At 42.4% G+C, this 14,049-nt stretch overlaps 1 protein-coding gene and 1 pseudogene across 6 annotated transcripts in view; one reads left to right on the forward strand and one right to left on the reverse strand.

The window, feature by feature from the left end:
* The window catches only part of PTBP3 (polypyrimidine tract binding protein 3), a 161,300-nt gene that overhangs the window by 10,041 nt on the left and 137,210 nt on the right, over positions 1-14,049 (forward strand). The window lies entirely within an intron of this gene.
* On the reverse strand, positions 6,783-7,280 carry LOC112207613 (large ribosomal subunit protein eL32-like; annotated as a pseudogene).

The raw sequence follows: 14,049 nt of genomic DNA on the forward strand, positions 1-14,049 counted from the left end.
TGGCCCCTATGATTCAGTTACCTTCACTGGGTCCCTCCCATAATACCATAACACGTGGGTATTATGGGAGCTACAATTCGAGATGAGATTTGGGTGGGGACGCAGCCAAACCATATCATTTTGTCCCTGGCCTCTCCCAAATCTCCTGTCCTCACATTTCAAAACACAATCATGCCTTCCCAACAGTCCCCCAGAGTCTTAACTCATTTCAGCATTAATTCAAAAGTTCATAGTCCAAAGTCTCATCTGAGACAAGGCAAGCCTCTTCCAACTATGAACCTGTAAAATCAAAAGCAAGTTAGTTACTTCCTAGATACAATGTGAGTACAGGCATTCAGTAAATACACCCATTCCAAATGGGAGAAATTGGCCAAAATCAAGGAGCTAAAGGCCCCATGCAAGTCCAAAATCCAGTGGGATAGTCAAATCTTAAAGCTGCAAAATAATCTCCTTTGACTACTCCGTGTCTCACATCCAGGTCACAGTGATGCAAGTGGTGAGTTCTCATGGTCTTGGGCAGCTCCACCTCCATGGCTTTGCAGGGTACAGACTCCCTCCCAGCTGCTTTCACAGGCTGATGTTGAGTGTCTGTGACTTTTCCAGGTACACGGTGCAAGCTGTCAGTGGGTCTGTCATTCTAGGGCCTGGAGGACGGTGGCCCTCTTCTCACAGCTCCACTAAGCAGTGTCCCAGTGGGGACTCTGTGTAGGGGTTTCCACCCCAAATTTCCCTTCCACACTGCCCTAGCAGAGGTTCTCCATGAGGGCTCTGCCCCTGCAGCACACCTCTGCTTGGACATCCAGGTGTTTCTATACATCCTGTGAAATCTAGATGGAGGTTCCCAATCCTTAATTCCTGACTTCTTTGCATCTGCAGGCACAAGACCTCGTGTAAGCCATCAAGGCTTGGGGATTGGACCCTCTGAAGCAATGGCCTGAGCTGTACATTGGCCCCTTTTAGCCATGGCTGGGGCACAGGGCACCAAGCAGCAAGGCCCTGGCCCTGGTCCATGAAACCATTTCTTTCTCCTAGGTCTCCCAGCTTGTGATGGGAGGGGCTGCCGTGAAGACCTCTGACATGCCCTGGAGACATTTTCCCCCGTTGTCTTGATAATTGACATTTGGCTCCTCGCTACTTATGCAAATTGGCTAAGTTCACAGAGGCATTTCACCTCCCCTAGCCCAAAGCACTCCCACTAGTGCTGCATACACTCCAATCCATCCCTTTGGGAAAACATCAATTGTCCCCTTATGAAATTATAATGGGAAGGCCCATGTGTATGGGAATGAAAATAACCAATCCAACTTTTCTCAAGGGAGATATATTGTAATATTGTGAGGGAATCATTTATCACCTTAAAAAAAAAAAGCCAAGATTTGATAAAGAATTCCTTTCGCAGTGTGCTCCCTGAAGATAAGGTACCTGGGCTGGGCACAGTGGCTCACACCTGTAATCCCAGCACTTTGGGAGGCCAAGGTGGGTGGATAACTTGAGGTCAGGAGTTCGAGACCAACCTGGCCAACATGGCGAAACCCTGTCTCTACTAAAAATACAAAAATTAGCTGGGTGTGGTGGTGCACACCTGTAATCCCAGCTACTCAGGAGGCCGAGGCACAAGAATCGCTTAAACCTGGGAGACAAAGGTTGCAGTGAGCCGAGGTTGCACCATTGTACTCCAGCCTGGGCAACAGAATGATGCTCTGTCTCAAAAAATAAAAAATACAAATACAAAAATTAGCCAGGCATGGTGGTGCATGCCTGTAGTCCCAGCTACTAGAGAGGCTGAGGCGGGAGGATTGCTTGAATCCAGGAGGCAGAGTTTGCAGTGAACCAAGATTGTGCCACTGCACTCCAGCCTGGGTGACAGAGTGAGACTTCATCTCAACAACAACAATGAAAAGAACAAAAAGAAAAAAAAACTGAAGAAAGCCTACAGGAATCATGGGATATCATCAAACAAACTAATATATACATTATGGGAGTTCCAGAAGGAACAGTGAAAGAGAAGGGGGCAGAAAACTTATTTAAAGAAATAATGACAGAAAACTCCCAAAATTGGGAAGGGAAATGAACATCCAAATCCATGAAACCCAAAGAATCCCAAATAGATTAAATATAAAGAGATCTTCACTGAGGCCCATTATAATCAAATCATCAAAAGTCAAAGATAGAAAGAATTTTAAAAGCAGCAAGAGAAAAGGAACTCATTACATACAAGGGAACCATCATAAGATTATCGGTGCATTTCTCAGTAGAAACCTTGCAGGCCAGGAAACCATGGGAATATATTCAAAATGTTGAAAGATGAAAAAACTTGCCAACTAACAATACTATACCTGACTAAGAATACTATACCTGCCAACTAACAATACTATACTGTTCTGAAGGTCAGTAATGCTGTCCTTCAGAAATAAAGGAGATAAGAACCTAGCCAAAAAACAAAACAAAACAAAACAAAAAAACCCAAAACACAAACAAAAAAACCTGTGGGAGTTCATCACCACTACATCTGCCTTACAAGAAATGCTAAAGGGAGTTCTTTGTGTTGAAACAAAAGAATAATAGCTAACAAAATGAAAACATATGCAAGTATAACATTCACTGTAAGGGTAAAAATAGTCAAATTCAGAATACTCTAATATAGTAATGGGGGTACATAAATCACTTTTAACTGTAGTCTAATGGTTTTTTATGTATTAAAATATAGCTATAATAATTTGGTCATGGATAGACAACATATAAATTGTAATATCAATAACATAAAATGTGGGAAGAAAAGTTAAAATGCAAAGTTCTTGTGATGAAAGTTAAGCTAGTGTCAACTTAAAATAGACTGTGATAAGATATTTTATGTTAGGCTTATGGTAACCACAAAGAAAGCAGGGCAGTCAAATCTTAAAGCTCCAAAATGATCACCTTTGACTCCATGTCTCACATCCAGGCCTTGCTGATGCAAGAAGTGAGTTCCCACAGTCTTGGGCAGCTCCACCCCTGTGGCTTTACAGGGTATAGCCCCCCTCCTGGCTGCTTTCACAGTCTAGGATTGAGTGTCTGCAGCTTTTCCAGGTGAATGGTGAAAGCTGTCAGTGGATCTATCATTCTGGGGCCTGGAAGACGGTAGCCCTCTTCTCACAGCTCCACTAGGTGGTGCCCCACTAAGGACTCTGTGTGGAGGCTCTGATTCTACCTTTCCCTTCCGCACTATCCTAGCAGCGGTTCTCCATGAGGGCCCACCCCTGCAGCAAACTTCTGCCTGGGCATCCAGGCATTTCTACACATCTTTGGAAATCTAGGTGGAGGTTCAGAAACCCCAAATCTTCTGTGAACTTGCAGGCTCACCACCACGTGGAAGCTTCCGAGGATTGGGGTTTGAACCCTCTGAAGCCATGACCCAAGCTCTATATTGGCCCCTTTCAGACATGGCTGGAGTGGCTGGAAAGCAGGGTGCCAAGTCCCTAGGCTGCACACAGCTTGGGAACACTGGACCCAGTTCATGAAACCATTTTTTCCTCCTAAGCCTCCAGGTCTGTGATGGGAGGGGCTGCCATGAAGACCTCTGACGTGCCCTGGCAACATTTCCCCCATTCTCTTGGGAATTACCATTCAGCTCCTCATTACTTATGCAATTTTTTTTTTTTTTTGAGACAGAGTCTTACTCTATTGCCCAGGCTGGAGTGCAATGGCGTGTCTTGGCTCACTGCAATCTCCACCTCCTGGGTTCAAGCAATTATTGTGCCTTAGCCTCCTGAGTAGCTGGGACTACAGGCATGCACCCCCACACCCAGCTAATTTTTATATTTTTAGTAGAGACTGGGTTTCACCATGTTGGCCAGGCTGGTTTCGAACTCCTGACCTCATGATCCACCCACCTTGGCCTCCCAAAGTGCTGGGATTACAGGCCACTGTGCCCAGCCACTTATGCAAATTTCTGCAGCTGGCTTGAATTTCTCCTCAGAAAATGGGATTTTCTTTTCTATCGCATTGTCACGCTGCAAATTTTCAGAACTCTGCTTCCCTTATAAAATGGAATGCCTGTAACAGCACCCAAGTCACTTTTGCTCCAGTTCTCAACAAGTTTCTCATCTCCATCTGAGACCACCTCAGCCTGGATTTCATTATCCATATCATTATCAGCATTTTGATCAAAACTATTCAACAAGTCTCTAGGGAGTTCCAAACTTCTCCACGTTTTCCTGTCTTCTTCTGAGCCCTCCAAACTGTTCCAACCTCTGTCTATTACCGGTTCCAAAGTCACTTCCACATTTTTGGGTATCTTTTCAGCAGCACCCCACTCCACTGGTACTAATTTACTGTATTAGTCCATTTTCACGCTGCTGATAAAAACATACCCAAGACTGGACAGTTTACAAAAGAAAGGGGTTTAATGGACTTACAGTTCCACCTGGCTGGGGAAGCCTCACAGTCATGAAGGAAGGCAAGACGGAGCAAGTGACATCTTACATGGATGGCAGCAGACAAAGCGAAAGAGCGTGTGCAAGGAAACTCCCATTTTTAAAACCATCAGATCTCATGAGACTTATTCACTCTCATGAGAACAGCAAGGGAAGGACCCACCCCCATGATTCAATTATCTCCCACTGGGTCCCTCCCACAACACATGGGAATTATGGGAGCTACAAGATGAGATTTGCCTGGGATCACAGAGCCAAACCATATCAGTGTCCATCAATGGATGAATGGATAAAGAAAACGTGACATATGTATAGATAGATACATACATATATAGATACATAGATAGACAGATAGATAGACATATACAATGAAATACTATTAAGCCTTAAAGAAGAAGGAAATCCTGTCATTTGTGATAACATGGATGAACGTGGAAGACATTATGCTAAGTGATATAAGCCAGCCAGAGAAAGGCATGATCTCACTTATGTGTGGAATCTAAAAATGTTGAACACATAGAAGCAGCAAATAGAAGGGTGGCTGCCAGAGGCTGGGTTATGGTGGGGGTGGAGGAATGGAGATATGTAGATTACACGGTACTGAAACTGTTAGATAGGGTCAGTAAGTTCTGGAAATCTAATATACAACATAGTGACTTAGTTAGTGGTAATGTATATAAGTATGCCTTGTTTTATGGAGCTTCACTTTATTGTACTTCACAGATAATGCATTTTTTACAAATTGAATATTTCTGTCAACCCTGTGTCAAGCAAGTCAATTGGTGCCATTTTTCCAATAGTGTGTCCTCACTTTGTGTCTCTGTCATATTTTCCTAATTCTCACAATATTTCTTTTTTAAATTTCTTAATTTTTAAAAAATAGAGACAGGGTCTTGCCCTGTTGCACAGGCTAGAGTACAGTGGCGTGATCATAGCTCACTGCAGCCTTAGACGCCTAGGCTCAAGCTATCCTTCCACCTCAGCCTCACGAGTAGCTGGTTCTACAGGCTTATAGTTTTTGTAAAGACAGGGTCTTGCTGTGTTGCCCAAGCTGGTCTTGAACTCCTGGCTCAAATGATCCACACACCTCGGTTTCCCAAAGTGCTGGGATTACAGGCATGAGCCACGGTGCCTGGCCCCCTGGTACTTTTCTTTACCAAAATACTTATAAGAGGTTAGTATGCTCTTTTGCTTTTCTTTTGCTTTGCAAATAACTAGGGTTTTTTTTTTTTTTTTTGTCTTCTTGAAATTCTCTTATCAAATTAAACTTTTATTGCCTGTTTTTAAAGATCTTGCTACTGTGAAACCCTGTCTCAAAAAAAAAAAGAAAAAAAAAAAAAAGAACTGACCTAGCAAGCCACAGTGACATGGAGGAAAGTTAAATGCATATTACTAAGCGAAAGAAGCCAGTCTGGAAAGGGTACACACTGTATGATTCCAAATATATGACATTCTGAAGAGGCAAAACTATGGAGACAGTAAAAAGGATCAGTGTTTGCCAGTAGTTAGTGAGGAGGGAGGGATCAATAGGCAGAGATCAGAAGATTTTTAGGGCAGTAAAACTATTCTGTATGATACCATAATGTTATAGATATGTCATTATATATTTGTCAAAATTCACAGAAGGTACAACACAGAGTGAACCCTATGGATTTTGGTTGATAATGATATGTCGGTGTTGGTTTATTGATTATATCAAATTTACTATACCAACTGGGGCTGTTAATGGTGGAGGAGGGAGTATGTGGAAACTCTCAGTACTTTTTGCTCAATTTTTCTGTGAATCTAGCACTCTTCTAAAAAATCAAGTCTAATAATTACAAAACAAAAGCAAAAACCATGTGGTATTGGCATAGGGATAGACATATAGATCAATTAATAGAATAAATAAACCGATACACTTATGGTCTATTGATTTTCAACAAGCATACCAAGACTATTTAATAGGTCAAGAATAGCCTGTGTGTGTGTGTGTGTGTGTGTGTGTGTGTGTGTGTGTGACAGTTTTGCTCTGTAGCCCAGGCTGAGGTGCATTGGTGTGTGGATCTTGGCTCACTGCAGCCTCAACCTCCTGGGCTCATGTAATCAGCCCACTTCAGCCTCCCAAGTAACTGGGACTACAGGCTGGTATTTTGTGTAGAGACGGGTCTCACCATGTTGCCCAGGCTGGGCTTGAACTCCTGGGCTCTAGAGATCTGCCCTCCTCAGATTCCCAAAGTTCTGAGATCACAAGCATGTGCTACCAAGCCCAGCCCCAGATATTCGTATTAACTAGATATTCTTATTCATAAAAGAATGAGTTTGGACCCACCCCTGACTCCATCTCAAAAATTATATGAAAATTAATTTTTCACAGTTTTTATGGTTTTATTTCAACACAAAACATGCACATGATCTGTCTATTCCCTTTCTTTGCTGTGCTGCCTGGCATTGCGACTGGTGACTCTGATGGCCAGCTGGGCTGCCCTTTCCATGATGGCTTTGCAGTTCCAGAGGAAACATTGTGAGCTATCTCAGGACAGTAAGATTTTCTGCATGTCAGCAGCCCTTCCAAGTCCTTGACAATGCATACCAGAAACTTCCAGAAGCTGCTGGGCAGCATGTGCTTTGTGTTTTCATTGCTCCTCTATAACCAATGTTGGGCATCAAGATCTGGCCCTTGAATCTTCTATGAACGCAGTTGTCTCTGGGTTTCCACCGGTTACGCTTAATTTTGACATATTGTTCTGACTGGTGGTGAATGAACTTCTTGCTCCTCTTTTTGATGATCTTGGGCTTCATGAGGGGTCTGATGGTGGCCATGATGGTGAGTAAGAGATGGCTCTAAAAATCAACCCCAAATGGATCAAAGACCTTAAATGTAGGAGCTAAAATTATAAAGCTCTTGAAAGAAAACATAAGGGTAAATCTTCATGACCTTGGATTTGGCAATGGATTCTTAAATATGACACCAAAAGCACAAGCCACAGAAGGGAAAAAAAAGAAGATACATTGAACTTCATAAGAATTAAACTAATTAATTTGTGCATCCCAGGACACTATCAAGAAAGTGAAAAGACAACCTAGAGAATGAGAAAAAATACTTATAAATCATATACCTGATAAGGCTCCAGTATCCAATATATACACAGAATTCTTACAACAGCTACAGAAAAATGAACAACCCAACTAAAAAATGGGCAACGATTTGAATAGATATTTTTTCTTTTCCTTTTGCTAGACAGGGTCTTACTTTGTTGCTCAGGTGCAACCATGGCTCACTGCAGCCTCAACCTCCCCCTCTCAGTTATCCTCCCCTCTCAGCCTCCTGAGTAGCTGAGACTACAGACTCATACTTTTTGTAGAGACAGGGTCATGCCATGTTGCTTAGGCTGGTCTCAAACTCCTGAACTCAAGCAATCCTCCTGCCTCAGCCTCCCAAAGTGCTGGGATTACAGGTGTGAGCCACAATGCCTGTCCCCAAATAGATAATTTTCTAAAGAAGATATACTAATGGCAACAAGCACATAAAAAGATGCTCAATAGCATTACTTAGGGAAATGCAAATCAAAACCACAATGAGATTCCACTGTACACCCACTAGGATGACTATAATAAAAAAAAGGAAAGTAACAAGTGTCGGATGGGATGTGGAGAAATTGGAACCCTCATACGTTACTGGTGGAAGTGTAAAATGGTTCAGTAGCTTTGAAAAACAGTTTGGCAGTCTCTCAGGTTAAACACACTTGCTAGTTCCCGAATGTCCACAGTCAAAAGAGCAATTCCACTTTTAGGTATGTATACCGAAGAGAAATAAAAAACATGTTTAGAGTCACCACCAGGTGGCACTGTTATTTTAAAATTCAAAATTGTATAATGCCACAAAATGTTAATTTATTAACAATATTGTGATATAATATTATAATTGACTTGGGTTAAGGCAAAAATAACATAAAGTTTTCTATAGCTCTCAAAAAAGGAAAATAAGAGAAGGTAGAAATTTAAATGTCTTAATGAAAATAATGCTTTGAATCATTAAAACAGGATATGATACTCCAATCCATTTTATATTATTAACGCTTTTAAAATTACCATAAAATGGACAAAGTTATCTTCCCTTGTTTTGTGGCTTCTAAAGTCTACGAAGTTTAGGCTGGGTGCCGTGGCTCACACCTGTAATCCCAGCACTTTGGGAGGCCGAGATGGGCAGATCACCTGAGGTCAGGAGTTCAAGACCAGCCTGACCAATGTGGTGAAACCCCGAATCTACTAAAAATACAAAAAAATTAGCCAGGTATGGTCGTGGAGGCCTGTAATCCCAGCTACTTGGGAGGCTGAGGCACGAGAATTATTTGAACCCAGGAGGCAGAGGTTGCAGTAAGCCAAGATCTCACCACTGCACTCCAGCCTGGGCAACAGAGTGAGACTCTGTCTCAAAAAAATAAAAAATAAATAAATAAAGTCTATGAAGTTTAATTCTCCAATGTTAAAAAGTAATTTTCAAGTATATAGGAGATTGAAAATGCCTAATTAAATTGAAATATTAAAGGATATGACACTGACAACAACTTTAAGCTTAAGTTATCAAATAAGGACTCTCCTAACCCTGAGCTTGCATAATAATCCATTTTTTAAAGTGTATAATTTAGTAACCTTCCAATTTCTTGACCACAACCCACAAAAGGAAATAAATTATTTATTCAGACCCAGTACAAAGTTTTTATTCTATTTTATTTGAATCTTGTCTGTCTTGTTAAAAAAAAAAGGTTGATTCTAACCTACTAAATAAGTTTGATGACTCATTAATGGATCGTAACCTACTGTTAGTCGTATTATAACTTGCCATTGAAATTTTTCCATTTGACTTTTAAGATGTTTTAGGCTTCTCCAGTGAAAAATAATGTTACAAATTGATGGTCAGAGGCCAACAACAATATAATGTGACTCAGAGCAGATGATTTCAATGGCTTTGAGAGAGTCCCACATCTCTTGAAAATTTCCATTTCCTTCACCCACAAGACAGCTCACCCTGTCTCAGAATCACCTGAGAAATCCTTGTGAGCCAGAAACTGTACCTCATGCCTGTAATCCTAACACTTTAGGAAGCCAAGGTGGGAGGATCACTTGAGCCCAGGAGTATGAGACCAGCCTGGGCAACAGTGACACCCTGATTCTACAAAAAAAATTTTTTAAATTAAGCCAGGTGTGGTGGTGCATGCTTGTAGTCCCAGCTCCTTAGAAGGCTGAGGTGGGAGCACTGCTTGAGCCCAAGAGTTTTAGGCTCCAGTGAGCTGTAAGTGCATCACTGCACTCCAGCCTGGGCAACAGAGCAAGACCCTGTCTTGGAAAAAAAAATTCCTTTGGGTTTTAGGGGTGGCAGTTGCTTCTGATAATGTACCAAGCCTTCTGCGTAGAACTCCGAGCTGTGCCTTTTCTTGCTCCATGAATTATTGCCAGTCATTATTTAATTAGTTACTGTTGGATATTAACCTGATTATTGTATTTTAATGTCTATATATTTCTGATTCATGATTCCAACAAGCTAGAGAAACTGAAAGTTCCTCTTTAATACTACCCTTCAGAGATAATCATGTTAACATTTGGCATGTGTCTAAGACTTTGAAATCTTTACATTAATTTTTATAGTTTTTAAGCATGGTGAGATTATGTATATTGTATTGTTTTGAAACTTGTTTTTTTTTTTGGTGTTTTGTTTTTATTTTTTGAGATGGAGTCTTGCCCTGTCACCCAGGCTTGAGTGCAATGGCACGATCTCGGCTCATGGCAACCTCCGCCTCCCGGGTTCAAGTGATTCTTCTGCCTCAGCCTCTAGAGTAGCTGGGATTACAGGCACCTGCCACCATGCCCAGCTAATTTTTGAATTTTTGTAGAGACGGGGTTTCAACATGTTGGCCAGGCTCGTCTTGAACTCCCGACCTCAGGTGATCCACCTGCCTAGGCCTCCCAAAGTGCTGGGATTACAGGTGTGAGCCACCGTGCCCAGCCTGAAACCTGTCTTTGGCTTACCTAGTATATTATAAACATCTTTCCACGTTTACATCTAAAACTTTTTTTTCTTTTTGAGACAGAGTCTTGCTCTGTCGCTCAGGCTGGAGTGCAGTGGCGCGATCTCAGCTCACTGCAACCTCTGCCTCCTGGGGTCAAGCTATTCTCTGCCTCAGCCTCCCAAGTATCTGGGACTGCAGGTGCCCGCCATCATACCCGGCTAATTTTTTTTTTTCTATTTTTTAGTAAAGATGGGGTTTCACCACGTTGGCCAGGCTGGTCTCAAACTCCTGACCTCAGGTGATCCGCTCACCTCGGCCTCCCAAAGTGCTGGGATTAAGGCATGAGCCACCGCACCCAGCCTAAGGCTTTTCTTAAAAGTAGATGCGGTCAGGTGCAGTGTCGCACACCTGTAATCCCAGCACTTTGAGAGGCTAAGATGGGAGATTCCCTGAGTCCTGGCGTTTGAGACCAGCCTGGGCAATATTGGGAGACTGTCTCTACAAAAAATTATAAAAATTTTAGCTAGGCATAGTGGCACATGCCTGTGGTCCCATCTACTCAGGAGATTGAGGTGGGAGGATTGCTTGAGCCCAGGAGGTCGAGGCTATAGTGATTGTGCCACTGTACTGCAGCCTGGGTAACAGAGCAAGACTCTGTCCCTGCTCCAGTGCCCCCCAAAAAGAAGATGCATCATTTTCCTTTTTATGAATATACTTCAAATTGATTTTACCATTCTCATTTGTGATTGACATTTTTTTTTGGAGATGAGGTCTTGCTATGATGTTCAGGCTGGACTTGAACTCTTGGCCTCAAGTGAGTAGGTGGGACTGCAGGTTCATGCCAACTTTCCTGGCTGTTATGATAGACATTTAAGTGGTTTTAAAATTTGTCTTTATTATGAATGGTATTTGCCATAAAAAGCCTTTGTGTATACATCATTGCTCACTAGTCATATCTCCATAGAATACATTTCTAGAACTGGGACTGTTTGTTCAGAGGATATACACACTTAATACCCTTTAGCAAGGTTATGCTAATAATTCATACCAGGATTTCTCAGCCGTGGCACTATTGACATTTTGGGTTGGATAATCATTTTTTGTGGGAGGCTGTCATGTGCATTAGAGTATGTTTAGCAGCATTCTTGGTCTGTACCCACTACATGCCAGTAGCATCAGTGGCACCCTCCTTCCAGTTTGTTTTTGTTTTTTTGAGACAGAGTCTCACTGTCTCCCAGGTTAGAGGACAGTGGCACGGTCTCTGCTTACTGCAACCTCTGCCTCCCGCGTTCAAGCAATTCTCCTGCCTCAGCCTCCTGGGTAGTTGGGATTAAAGGCACCTGCCACCACGCCCAGCTAATTTTTTATTTTTTTTAGTAGAGACAGGGTATCATCACGTTGGCCAGCCTGGTCTTGAACTCCCGGCCTCAGATGATCCACCTGCCTCGGCCTTCTAAAATGCTGGGATTACAGGCATGAGCCACCGCGCCTGGCCAAATTTTTTTGTTTATTTTTGTAAAACATACCTAACATAAAATTTACCATTTTAACTATATTGAAGTGTACAGTTCAATGGCATTAAGTACATTTACATTGTTGTGCAACCATCACCCCATCTATCTCCAACTCTTCCAGTTTTGTCAACCAAAAATGTCTCCGGAAATTGCCAAATATCCTCTGGAGGCAAAATTGCTCCAGTTGTTTACACCTTCTCCAAGGTGAATAAGAAGTCAAAAATGTCGATGTCATAAAAAAATAGAAAGAAAGTCTAAGAAGCTGCAATAGATTAAAGAAGAAATGACAATTCAATGCAACCGGAACTGGTTCCTGTATAGAAAAAAAAGATTGCTATAAAGAACACTATTGGCAGGCTGGGTGCGGTGGTTCACACCTGTAATCCCAACACTTTGGGAAGCTGAGTCTAGCAGATTGCTTGAACCCAGGAGTTTAAGACCGTCCTGGGCAACATGATAAAACCCTGTCTCTATAAAAAATACAAAAATTAGTAAGCATGGCTGCCTGCGCGTAGTCTCAGCTATTCAGGAGGCTGAGGTAAGAGGATCAACTGAGCCCGGGAAGGTCGAGGCTGCAGTGAGCTGTGATTTCACCACTGCACACCAGCCTGGATGACACAGCAAGACCCTGCTCAGAAAAAACAAACAAACAAAACAACAACAACAACACAAAAAGAACACTACTGGAAATTAACAAATTGGAATATGCAGTAGAGATTAAAGTATTGTATCAGTAATGAATTTCCTGATTTGACAACTCTGCTGGGTTATGCAAGAGAATTTCCACATCTTAGTATGAAGTATTAAAAGGTAGAGGGAGGCCGGGTGCGGTGGCTCATGCCTGTAATCTCAACACTTTGGGAGGCTGAGGTGGGCGGATCACCTGAGATTAGGAGTTAGAGACCAGCCTGAACAACATGGTGAAACCCCGTCTCTACTAAAAATACAAAAAAATTAGCCGGGTGTGGTGGCGGGTGCCTATAATCCCAGTTACTCAGGAGGCTGAGGCAGGAGAATCGCTTGAACCTGGGAGGTGGAGGTTGCAGTGAGTTGAGATCACGCCATTGCACTCCAGCCTGGGCAACAAGAGTGAAACTCCGTCTCAAAAAAAAAAAAAAAAAAAAGAGGGAAATGAATATACACCTACTCTGAAATGAAATGGTTGGGGCCAAAGTGTGTGTGTGTGTGTGTGTGTGTGTGTGTGTGTGCGCGCGCAGTTGTCTCAAAAGCCTCTTGAGTCTTTCCCTTATGTCTCTTGACAATCCCACTGCTCCAAAGTACACTGTGGGTTTTCCTCAACTTGGAGCTAGATACCTGGAATTCTAGAAAACAATTCCCTCAGTAGACAATTGCTTCCTTATATGAGCACAAGCAGTGAAGTGAGTACATGGATCAAGCTGTATTTCACCATTTTTTATTTTTATTTTTTTGCTCTGTTGCTTTATGTACCACACCAGCCCCACACAACTCTTCACCAAAGAGTTGTGGAATTATTACATAAGAGAAAAAAATCTTAACTATATGACAACTGCTATGTCACACAGACTGCTAGTGGCTTACCCACTACTTCTTACCAACATTATTTTTAGAGGTGACAATATAACCAGCAAAAACACTGCACCTCCCAGCCACTTTTACAGCCAAGGATGGCCACATGAGCAAATTACGGCTTATGAGACGTATGTGGAAGATGCTGGGAAGGACTTCTGGGAAAGCTGCTTTAAAGAGTTTCCAGTCCGGAGCTGTGGCTCACACCTGTGATCTCAGTACTTTGGGACGCCGAGGCGGGTGGATCACCTGAGGTTAGGAGTTCTAGACTGGCCTGGTCGACATGGTGAAATCCTGTTTCTACTAAAAATACAAAAAATTAGCTTGGTGTGGTGGTGTGCGCCTGTAATCCCAGCTACTTGGGAGGCTGAGGCAGGAGAATCCATCTAAGAGAGAGAGAGAAAGGGAGGGAGGAAGAAAGGAAGAAGGAAAAGAAGAAGGAAAGAAGGAAGGAAAGAAAAGAAAGAGAAAGAAAGAAGGAACGAAGGAGAAAGAGAAAGAAAGAAAAGAAAAGAAAAGAAGAGAAAAGAAAGAAACTTTTATTTCCAGGTGGGGTGTGGTGGCTCATGCCTGTATTCCCAGCACTTT

The sequence above is a fragment of the Pan troglodytes genome, chromosome 11, assembly GCF_028858775.2.
Source record: "Pan troglodytes isolate AG18354 chromosome 11, NHGRI_mPanTro3-v2.0_pri, whole genome shotgun sequence".
Lineage (NCBI taxonomy): Eukaryota > Metazoa > Chordata > Mammalia > Primates > Hominidae > Pan > Pan troglodytes.